At 40.5% G+C, this 12,194-nt stretch overlaps 1 pseudogene across 1 annotated transcript in view; it reads right to left on the bottom strand.

Moving 5' to 3' along the window:
• Positions 1 to 1,405: 1,405 nt before the first annotated feature.
• LOC311225985 (lactase/phlorizin hydrolase-like) overlaps positions 1,406 to 12,194 on the bottom strand; it is a 98,221-nt pseudogene continuing 87,432 nt past the window's right edge. The window contains exons 14-20 of the transcript in view: positions 8,969 to 9,237; positions 8,449 to 8,739; positions 7,267 to 7,464; positions 6,400 to 6,602; positions 5,259 to 5,365; positions 4,318 to 4,449; positions 1,406 to 1,667 (exon numbers count right to left, since the gene is read on the bottom strand). The product of the transcript in view is annotated as a lactase/phlorizin hydrolase-like (transcript). The remainder of the gene's footprint in view (positions 1,668 to 4,317; positions 4,450 to 5,258; positions 5,366 to 6,399; positions 6,603 to 7,266; positions 7,465 to 8,448; positions 8,740 to 8,968; positions 9,238 to 12,194) is intronic.

Genomic DNA, 12,194 nt, shown 5'->3' on the forward strand with positions numbered 1-12,194 from the left:
TTTCAGAGAGAAAAAAACATACTTTTTACTCCTTACATTTAAAATGCAGACCTACAAAGTACAAATCTTGCAGGTCCAACAATTGTAATTAGTATATTTGTTTCTCTGGCTGAACTAACGTTAATGTTATTAATCCTGCGGCCGCTCTTTATTTAAAAACAGCCAATCAAATCCCCATCAATGGAAAATTAACCAGCCCATACTCATGTTGATTGGTCCTTGTGCAAGACTAGAAAGCGGGGATCTTTGATTAAACACCTGCTATCAGAAGTTTTTACTTTGACTTTTTAGTACTTACATTTAAAAGTAGAAACTTTTAAACTTTTACTCAAGTGTGTTTTTAGCCAGATACTCTGACTTTTACTTGAGTATGATTTTGAGACGGTACCCATACTTTCACTTAAGTATAATTTCTGGGTACTTTTTACACCCCTGCCAAGGGGTTACTACTAGCTACGTGGTTTTAACCTTATTACACATTCACTTATTTTTTACTCTGACATAGTGTGTGCACTACATTGTTGACTATAATGAAATACCAATGTATTAAATCTCCTTAAATCCTTATGAACTGTCACCCAGTATGCATACAGACTAATGTTTCCCCCACAATGGATGTTGTCACTCCTATGTGAGTCCAATGTAACTATACGATAGTGTGCAAACAAAGCCCTCCCTTAAAATAAACCATGTCTTGAATGGTAGTGGTACAGTTATTCACCCATTCAAACCTGTATTTACTCTTTGAAATCCATTGAGTTTATCCTCATTTGCTATGTGGTAGGTTATTGTTTTCAGCTAACTTTCTCTCCAAATCTGAATAGCTTGCCATAATATAATGAACCACGCAGTCCACACAATTTGGAGAGTCAATAATAGCCAAACCTTTGATCCATACCTGAAAACCCATTGAGATGCATTCATGAATCATTAATGTAAGACTTGACAGCTTACCAAGAGGAATTATTACCATGAGTCTTAAAGGAACACGCCAACTTTTGGGGAAATTAGCTTATCTACCCTGGAGTTAGACAAGCAGATACATACCCTTTTCTTCTCTGTGCATGCATTACTAGGCTTAGGGAACAACCGCACCATTAGCCTAGCTTAGCGTCATTCACTGGAAGTAGGTGTGCCAGTGTAGCCTAGTTCCCAACAGTCACGAAATACACTCCAAAGTCTAACTCCAGGGTCCCAAAATGTTGACATGTTCCTTTAAGATTCTGACCATGCTTGAAGTACCGGTAAACACTTACATTGAAGATAGCTTTGTAAAACAAAAGTTGACAGTAATTGTGCCATACACATTTTTGATAATAAAAGTTGTCTAGCACACGTTTCACACCATTTTTGGTTTATCTTTACCAAAAGTGACAGTAAATATGGAGGGGACCGTTTTCCATCGCTAAAATTTCAAACAAACTGAGGGGAATGATTTGATACCTTTAAGCACTTGGTTGATGTAGTTGTTGTAGTAGTGGCTCCTGTGTTCATCATTGATATCTATAGGCCCTCTCTCTGAGACCCCGTTCTCTGTGATGATAATGGGTGGGTTTCCATACTCTTCCTTAATGAACTTCAGAATCCGTCTGAACCCAAATGGAGACACCTTAAGCCAGGAGGAGCCTGAGTCAAGCCAGGTGCGATCAGCAATTGTTCCTGCACCCCTGTTGAAGATGTAATAAAAACATGTAATATGATGGCCTTACTAATTAAAGGGCACTTCACTGAAATACAATGATGTATTTTGCACATAATCTCACAATGAGATAAATACTTCTGCACACAAAAGACTTGGGTAACAGGTGTGTCAGAGAGAGGTCACTTGAGCAAAAGGAGAAGGTCCTGCACACTGACTTTATATATCATGTTCAGACAACAGCCTCAATCCCGTTTGAGGGATCAAAGGTTCTCTGAACATAATAAATACATTCAGTTCTATTTTGCAAGCTTAAAACAGTGTGCAGGACCTTCTACTTTCCCACATAATCTCACAAACTCTGAACAGTTTTATATTGAAATTCTTTATTCCGAATAACCTCTTGAGATGTAGCATCTCGTTTTCGATGGGCTCCTAACACAATACAATGTATGTACATTGGAGAAAAAAAACATTGGACATCGAAACAGTCTACAACAACAAAATCAACTGAGAAATGACATTACAAAATAAGTAAACCAACATACAAGATCACAAAATAAACAGGACAAACAAAACACAAATCAAGCAAGGATAGGAATGGATCGTTACTTCGTACGAGATAAGTAATGAAAGTCATGATAGTATGCAGTATATAAATGATAAACTAAAAATGATAAACTAAAAACATGTACATGTACTTTGAAAGTAAGAAGACAGCACATTTTTAAATAAATAAAAAGATGAGATGGAACGAGTATTTGCAGGTAAGTTATTCCAATCAGAAGGGGCTTTGAACAAAAAGGCTTTCTTGGCTGTTGCTTTTGACTGGCTCCAACACGGTGCTCCATTTGCTGCACATGGTCTGCTAGTGTGGATACAGAGTTCTGAATGCCGTTCAAAGTACAAATAATAGGTTCCAGCTTAGCATCCAAGAAGACCATCATATCAGTTATTATCTGTTGGACGATGGATTGAGATAAGGCTCTCATTGTGTCTTCATCCATTGTTTGATTCCTTGGCTTTAGAGTTGGTAGTACAATCAGTCGTTTAGCCAAGCAGAGTTGCTAAATTGTAGTGGTTTTAAAGCCACAAGTCTTGTCTATAGATGTAGTAGATGTAATGGTTTAAGAAGTCATTAAGCTACAGTTTAAATAATGAAAGAGTCAAACAGACATGAGCTCAGACCCAGCTTACTCACTCAGCAGCCATCTTGTTCCTGTTTGGAGACATATAGTTTTTTTCTTTTTTGCACAAATGTATTTAGTTTGACAGTTATGTAAGCGATAATGTATAGCTACGAGGTCATTGTCGCAAAATAATTTAGAGAGACTGCGTTCTGGAACACAGAGGCGCCGTGCCGAGGTGTTCTAAACGCAGTTAAGGTACATTATCCCGCTTATTACAGGGCTAACTTACTAACAATATACGTAATTCATTTTACACCATCGACAAGACGAGATCAAATGCAGACGCAGTTGTTCTGTTGCTCCTCTGTCATTGGCAGGTGTGTGGACTTGATTGCACCTGATGTAGTGCAGCTGTGCATATGGTAAAGCTTAGCTTTCGTGACTGCAATCAAAATGCTTGATTGTGATTGGTCAATAGCTCTCTGTTGCCCCTAGCAGCGGTCATTATTGCGCGTTGCCCCTAGCAGCGGTGAATTATTGAGAAATAATTGACCGCTGCTAGGGGCAACGGAGTGCTATTGACCAATCACAATCAAGCATTTTGGCGAATGTTAAAACGCCATGTAATAATGAGAGTTAATGAGTTTGAATATGTCCTCCACTGATGTCATTGGAGGACACTGAATCCTTGTGCTGTGACAGCTCAATGAAATCATGTGGATGAAATAGTAACAATAGGGAGATTGCTATTTTTTCATCCACATACCAGTAATTTAATTCAGCTGTAATTAAAACAACACAGGGATTCAGTGTTGACACCACTGGCAGACCTCTTCAAACTCATTCACTCTAAATAACTCAATTAATGTGTGTTTTAAAGCTTTTTTCGATATGTGAAAATATGTGTCAAATAAATCACATTGTTTTTCAGTGAAGTGCCCCTTTAACACAAGGGTTTTCTATCAAATAAATAGCTAATAATTAATGAAGACGATCATCACCTTAATATTTACAATCCTCTGGTATCAAGTAAACTGGGCTATGAAATGATGTTTCCAATAAAATTTACCCTGAGCTTTTCGCCTGAATATCTCAAATGTAAGGGCAGATTAGACATTATAACTACTACCAGTTTTAGGCAATGTTCTCAGTGCTGTATTAATATGAGTTTAATAGACATTCACACACATAGACTTTCACAGAATGCTTAATGTAACATCTTCCTCCATGTTGGTGGAGACAATGGTTGCTATGTACTAACAATGGTTGCTACTGTATGTGTTGATATTTGAGAAATATATCAAAAAAAATTGGTGTCTAATTACTGGATCTTATAAACAAGTCGTAGTGGAACAGTAATATTGCGCTTTTCCAGTGTTTTACCTACTCTACCACTGCACTGAAATTAGGCAATTTCATACCAGTGGTTACAGGCAGCCATGCTGGATGAAAGAGAACTACACAAACATTCCGTGCAAGGCCTCTTGTTATTCCTTGTTAGGCCTCTCCTCGTTATTCTCCATGTTTGGTTAGGGATTGCATGCTCACCTATCGGCGTCATAGTGCTGCAGGTTTCCATAGTCAACTGGGAATGCCAAGACGGTCGTGTAATGGTTGAAGCCAAAGTAATCATAGGTGCCTTTGATCCTTTTGATCTCTTCAGGGCTGAACTCAGGAAGCCTGGAGAGAAGCAGATATTTTTTTTATGCAGCTGTTTTCAGCCAAAATACATAGTGATGACATTCTACTCTTTGGAGGCTGAGAACTGATGTGCATACATTTTTCTAAAGTCATCTATTGTCAAGAATATCTTTTTTTTAATCACTGCCCTTTTCTTCATAGGACATTATTCTCAATAGTGCTATATTCGTTCAAAACGCAGCGGCCCGCCTGATCTCAAACCTACCGAAGTCGGCCCATGTCACCTCACTTCTTAGGGACCTGCACTGGCTCCCCATTGCTGCACGTATCCGCTTCAAGGCCCTCGACCTAGCATACCGTGCGGCAAAGGGAACTGCTCCCGCCTACCTCCGGTCAATGGTCTCTAACTACACACCCTCAAGACCCCTACGCTCTGCATCTTCTGGCCGCCTCAGACCTACTCCTATCCAAGCTCCGGGAGGGTCATCAAAGAGAAGCCACCTATTCTCAGTCCTTGCCCCATAATGGTGGAATGAACTACCCACCCCAGTTAGGACAGCCGAATCCCGTCCAATCTTTCGCCGTCGACTAAAGACGCACTTCTTCAACCATTATCTGAAATAATGGAAAAAAAATATATATAAACTAACCCTAACTAACCTTACTGTCATGCACTTGTCCTAATAAACTAACCTACACTGTAACACGCAACACTTTGATGAACATTGTTACTCAGCTGATAGAGTTGTGCCCTTCCTGATGACTTGTCGTACAGAACTTGTAAGTCGCTTTGGATAAAAGCGTCAGCTAAATGACTAAATGTAAATGTAATGTAATATTCTCTTTACCTAGATCTTGGAAGGCCAGCAGCTAAGCTTCTCTCACAGATGATAGTCTTCATCACATTGCTGTAGTCGCCATTGTATACAGGGTGGGCAAACCAGCCAATATAGAACTGCACCACAAGAGAAACACAAGAAGAAAAACATGTTCAACCAATACAAAGAAGGCACAGAGATGTATCTGTTGCAGAGATACAACAACTCACAGTTTTTCCACAGTACATTCTGACACACATGACAAAAGGACAGTAGGGGCTCACACACAATACATAGACTAAAAGTAAACTTTTAGGGACTTCAACTACGTGTGCCATGCCTGATAATGTGAGGACAGTTACTTTAAAGGGTAATTTCAGAAATGTTGACCCCTAGCCCTATTTCCTACTTATTGTCAATGGCTACTAGTCTTTTCTCAGCACAATCCATGCTGTTCTTCATCTAGGATACATACCCGCAGCTCCAGCTCAATAGCCACAAAACCAATGCAAAGTCAAGGTGGCCACACTCCAGTCTGTACAAGCCCTGGAATAAACACTAATACCTACTCCACAGTGCATGCAAAATAGATTTCAGCGTTTATTTCATGGCTTGTAGAGACTGGAGCATGGCCCCATTGCTTTTGCATTGGTCTAACTAGCCAGGGGTCCAGGTATCCAGTATGAACCAGCATGGTAAATAGGAAATAGGGCTAGGGGTCCAAAATTAAAAACTCACCCTTTAATAATTGGTTACATTTATCGTGCATTCAAGTGCTCCTCGCTCCTCATATTTACTGTATTTACGACTTACGAGTTACCAGCACATGAACGGCCCCTGGAAGTCGTAATTACGAGTGGGAATTTGGGAAATATCCTAATTTTCTTTACGTTTCATAACAGGGAAAATCATGACAGGGGAGATCATGGCAGATGATGGTAATAAACTTATATATTTAATTTGTTATGATAGAATATCTATATAATTGCTGTAGGCCTATATAGATTGTTTTTATTTTAGTTATTAGTTATATGTTTAGTTTTGTAAACATTACCCACAGAAGAAAAAGCTTTCTCACATGTTCATGGTTACCCCAACATTACACAACACAAATAGGGGAGTCCCTTAGATTTACAGTATACAGTATACAGTATATGATAGCGGCCCATACCTGTACCACACGTCTTGCCGCATCAATGTCCTCCTGCTTGTACGGATTTCTTGGCTCTGACCAGTCGGAGTTGATGGTGATAGAGATGATGCCGTTCTGTGTGGCACGGTACGTGTCGTTGTAAACGTGCCAGGCTTCAGCGTGGGCCTTGAGTAGGTTGTGACCCACAATGTAGGGCAGAGTGCCTGGTCTGAAGCTTATCCCTGAAATAAGAGTTATAATCATTAAATCATTAAAACATATAGTACATAGAGGGATGCTTTAGTTAGAAAAATAATTATAACACTGTTGATTAAAGGGGAATGCCAACCATTTAGGAATTCCAGGACAGGAACCCTCTCTGATCCTTTCAAACTGAGATGTAAAGTCTGGGGGTTGCGCCATAGACAATAAATGCGGCTCTGACTTTATGGGGCCATAACATGTTTGTGTGAGTTGTCATGCCTTCTAGCAATGCTAGAATATAAACCTTGTTTGGGTGTAAGAGCTCATACAAACATCTTATGGTCCTGTACAGTCAGAGTCCCATTCATTGTCTATGGAGCAGCCCCAGATGATACATCCCAGTTACATCAACAAATGGATGGTTCTCTCTCTGATTTCTAGCTTTAGGAGTGGTGCTCACTGAACTGTCCTGGGGCACAAGAAGAACATATAACAATTCTTAAAATGGGTGTCATTCCCCTTTAAGGTGGAATTACTATTATTTGAAAACTAGTGCAACCAGTAACTGTCCTCTGAAAAAGAATCCAGTAGCTGTGCAAAAAAGCCACAGTACCTTTGTTTTCAAATCAAATCCAAAATGTAAATATAGACTCAAAGTAGTACAATACTGTTTCGATGATATTCGACTCTTCAAGATAGTACCTGGCGCTGCTGCTCCATAGCCATGGCCCACATTGGCTACATTGTAGGGCTCGTTGATGGTGATCCAGAATTTCACTTTGTCGCCGAAGCGGCTAAAAATGAAATTGGCATAATCCCGAAATCTGTCAACGATGGTGTCATTCTCCCACCCCCAACATCCTGGAGAGTCTGCGGAAGGTCCCAGTGGTAAAGAGTAACCTAAGATAAGTAGAAGGACATAGAAAACATTATTGGACTTTAATTCATGTAGCCTACGTTGAACATTGAAGGGAAAATCCACCCTAAAACAGAATGCACATTGTGATATTCCAGTGATCTTGGACATTGAGTTAAGTCAATATCTATGAACATACATGTAGACAAAATGTCTCCCTAAGCTGGAAATCAGAGCATCAAATCATGAATTTGTGATGTCCCATGATGACATTTCGGAGTTGATCCATTGACGATGAGTTAGTGAGTTATCTAAATGTAGCTAGCTCTGAATTAGAAAATGTACCCATATCCCACTAAAATCACCATGGGTACTGTATAGTGTCTTATAAGTTCTTCCACTATTCACTGTCTATGGAGAGTTTCTCTGGTGTTTAACAACATTGTTCAATATTACACTTACTGTACACTTACTGTAGACTTCTGTATATTTTTACTGTATATTTTATACTAGAATGTATACATAACATACGAAATGTGAATCCCGGACCGTACTTTATTATTATTATCTTATTCTTAGGCTTATTTTACTCTTTATTCTTAGGCAATTATTTCTGTTATTCTTATTTGTGACTTTGTTCTGTCTACCTAAATGTTTACTGTGAGCGATTTGTAGTGCCAAATTTCCCTCGGGATGATTAAAGTATTTCTATTCTATTGTATTACCGTATATTAGTTTTAGGAGGGACTTGTTCACAAATTGAAACGTGAAGGGTGGCGTTTCTCACCCTAAATATATAAAGGTGTGACACTTAAAGGCACTCAAAGGGAAACCCCACCCTAAAATATAATCCACATATGATATTTCTATAATATTGTATAGCTCAGTTTCAATTTGTGAATAATGAACAAGTCCCTCCTTAAACTGAACACCAAAGAAACAAGACTCTCCATAGACAATGAATAGTGGAACAACTTCAATTCATATATACATATGAATATCTTAATATTCACAGCAGCCAAACGTACATGAGGTTGAATATCGGCGGCGAGCAGCGCATCCACCAGTCTGTGGTAATAACTGAGGCCAGCCTCGTTGACGTGCTTAGTGGTACCGTCGGGCAGAACCCTGGGCCAGGATATGGAGAAACGGTAGTGGGTCACTTTAAGCCTCTTCAGGATGGCTACATCTTCCTCTACCTTGTTGTAACTATCACAGGCTGTATCCCCTGTGTCATCATTGAACACACGGAGGGGAGTGTGGGCAAACTTGTCCCAGATACTGAGACCCTTTCCGTCTTGTCTCCAGCCACCCTCAATCTGTAAAAGGTGAGATGGTAATAGCTGATATTAAATAACACAGGAACTATTGGTTTTCCAGTAAGACACCCAGGTAAAGAATACAAAATACTACTTATATTCACGGTCATGCATTTCATCATTATTGAAAACTGTATTACTTTAAATCACACATCGCCAATTAACATGACTTAATAGTATCCCATTAGCATTAAAGTTTAAACGTCCAAAAGGGTATCTGAACAGTCACCTGGTATGAAGCTGTCGCTGTACTCCAGATGAAGTCCTTGCGGAAGTGTCCATAAAGAAACATCTCATCATCAGGTCTGGGGAAGCCATTGTCATTCATGACTTGGTAGTAGTAGAGAGCCGAGTATTTGGGTGTCCTGGGGCGGTTTGGGTTCGTGAAGTCCACATGGTGGAGCCCAAACCCTACCGTGTAGCCGTTGAGCCACTCGTAAGAGTCCATGAGAGATGCTGCTGTGTATCCTCTCACCTTCACACCATCCAGTTCATACGCTATGGAAACACAAGTAATTATCCTTATACAGTACATTAATTATATTTCACATGCATTGAAGTAATAAAATGGAGACTAGTTTGAATTAAAAGAATGTGGAAACGGGTCATGGCTATGTCAGTGTCTACCTAGATTGTCCAAAAGAATGTTTCATCACTCAATGTGTTTATGAAGAACAATTGTCAGGATCCCTTACCTTTCAGAGCCTCATCAATGTAGGTTTTGTAGAAGAATACTCTGGCAGAGTCATCCAAAGTGGTCTTTGTGTCTGTAGCTACTCCATTCTCAGTAATGTAAATCTCTGGATCTCCATACTCCTCCTTGGCCCAGATGAGCAGCCTTCTCAAGCCCCATGCAACAGCTCTCTGGTTCCTAATGGCAGTGGCTGGTGAATCGCCATCCTCTGCTTCCGACAAGTCCCGATCATAGTCATAAGATTGAGGAGAAAGCCTTTTGGTTGCATGGCCCACCACCGTTGTGGTGTAATGGTTTATGCAGAATACGTCAGCAGTTCCCCTGATGTGGGCCTTCTCCTCTTCAGTGAAGGAAGGGAGTCTCGACTCTGAAAGACCTTGCAGTTCGCTCTTGTTTCCCACTTGCCACTTCATTGCATCGGGATAGTCTCCGTTCTTAAAAATGGGGTGCGCAAACCAGCCAAGTTCAAACTGCATCGCGCGGTCGGCAGCCACCACTTCCCGGGGGGTGTTGATGTCTTTGGGCTCAACCCAGTTGGCGCAGAGGGCAATGGACACCAGACCACCCTGGGAATTACGATACTTCTCATCGTAAGTGTGGTAGACCCTGGTGTGTGCTTTCAGAAGGGTGTGGGCAACTCTGTATGGTGCAGCACCTGGCTTCTTTACATTTGGTGGGATTTCTCCCAGTCCATATCCTGACCACGCGATTGTATGAGGCTGGTTGAAGGTCAACCAAAATTTCACTCTGTCCCCAAAGGTGGCAAAGCAGAAGTCACAGAAGTCATTGAAAATGTCTATCATATTAGCATTGTCCCAGCCATTGAGGTTTTGCAAAACTTGTGGCAGGTCCCAGTGGTAGAGTGTCACCATGGGGGTGATGTTATAGGCCCTAAGACCATCAATGAGCCTGTTATAATAGTCCACCCCTTTTTGATTCAGGGAAGTATGTTGACCATCAGGAAAGATCCTGGACCAGGACAGAGAGAATCTGTAGGACTTCACCTTCAGGGCCCGAAGCATGTACAGGTCTTCTTCCAGTCTGTAGTAACTGTCACAGGCTACATCTCCATCGGCACTACCAGGAATACTGCCAGGCATGTGGGTAAATGTGTCCCAGACACTGGGTCCTTTCCCATCAGCATTCCAGCCTCCTTCAATCTGGTAAGCAGAGGATGCCACTCCCCAAAGGAAACCTTGAGGGAAAGTACCATAGTGGTAGAGTTTCCTCTGGAAACGGGTTTGGTGTGAGAACTTCTCCCAGACAACCTTGGATTTGGATGGAACTTCTGAAGGTGGCAACACAGATTGCCTCCTGGTCACATGGAACTCCAACCCCTTATGGCCAACATCTTTTTTAGAACCAAAACCATTACTCTTGATAACCTGTGAGTAGAAATATGCTGACTGCTTTGGCGTTCTTGCTCTGTCACTATCTTCAAAGTTGACATAGTGAAGTCCAAACCTTTCACTGTAGCCTTGTGGACCCTCGAAACCATCCATGAGCGATTACACTGTGAAACGCTGCACATCGACTCCATCCAAACGTATTGCTAAAAAGACAATTCAAAAGAATAATGCTTTCTATGAAGCCCATGTTGCATTATAGTCATACCTATAAACACACTATAATGCAGTCATAATGCATTTTAAGTACCATAATCATTCATAGACGTGGATAATAACCATACTCATAATATGTTCTGAAGCCTTTTCATACTCACTTCTAACATCATTAAACACAACACTTTATACCACGTGAAGACCATAGTGTATAATAATACTCATAGGCATAAAACATTATGTACGTTTTAGGTAATGATCAACACAACTATCATGTTACATTATAGTCATTGAAATTATACACTATAATATGATTAAAAGCAACTGAAGTGACCAAAGACATTCATTACTCACTTGTAGTAGTATCTTGTGATCATAAAACATGGTAGCTATAATAATAATTATAAATTATTATAATTAATTATGACAGCTGTGTTGCTCTTTGTCAACAATGTTCATAATGTTTTATGTGTATTTTCTTCCCTCGCCCTTGTTGGGGAAAACTTTTAAAATCGATGATCACAAATTATCTTATTATATTATCTCTATTTTAGGTTAGGATGGGGTGTGGTGTCTTTACTGAGGTTAAGATTAGGGTTAGATTTATCAACAATATAATTCATTGAAAGTTATGATGAGATCCGGCATTGCTGATTGGCCAACTTCACCAACAACAGCGCGGAGAAGAAGACAAATGTTTTACACCTATAGGGTATTATACTACACTATGCCTGTAACAATAAAGTGTTATAATACATGATGTTAAGTTATTATGAAAAAGCTTTACAATGAGTATTTTTATTTTTATTTGTATCCACTTTTTCTCCCCATTTTCTATATATTTTTTCTCCCATCCCAATTTTGTATATTTCCAATTCTTCCCTCCCCTGTCTTGAACGTTGCTAGACTATGCCTCCCACTGGTCGGCTGTAGTGAGGATAGAAGCCTTGCATCACGTGTCTCCTCCGGTACACGAGGAGGCAGCCTGTCGCATCTTTTCACCGCAGCAGCTCGAACTCTCAGTGGCGAGGAGTAACGCGTGGGAGGCTCACGCTGCCCCGATACTTCTTGTTTCCGCCGCACCGGCGTCACCCAACCGACCTGTAGGAGTCGCTGTCCACAACGTCCAATCCCCACCCACCAGCTTTCCCACCCTCTAACACTGCCAATTGTGTTAGTATGACGGCCGGCCAAGCCGG

The sequence above is a fragment of the Notolepis coatsorum genome, assembly GCF_963971535.1.
Source record: "Notolepis coatsorum genome assembly, chromosome: 3".
NCBI classification, from domain to species: domain Eukaryota; kingdom Metazoa; phylum Chordata; class Actinopteri; order Aulopiformes; family Paralepididae; genus Notolepis; species Notolepis coatsorum.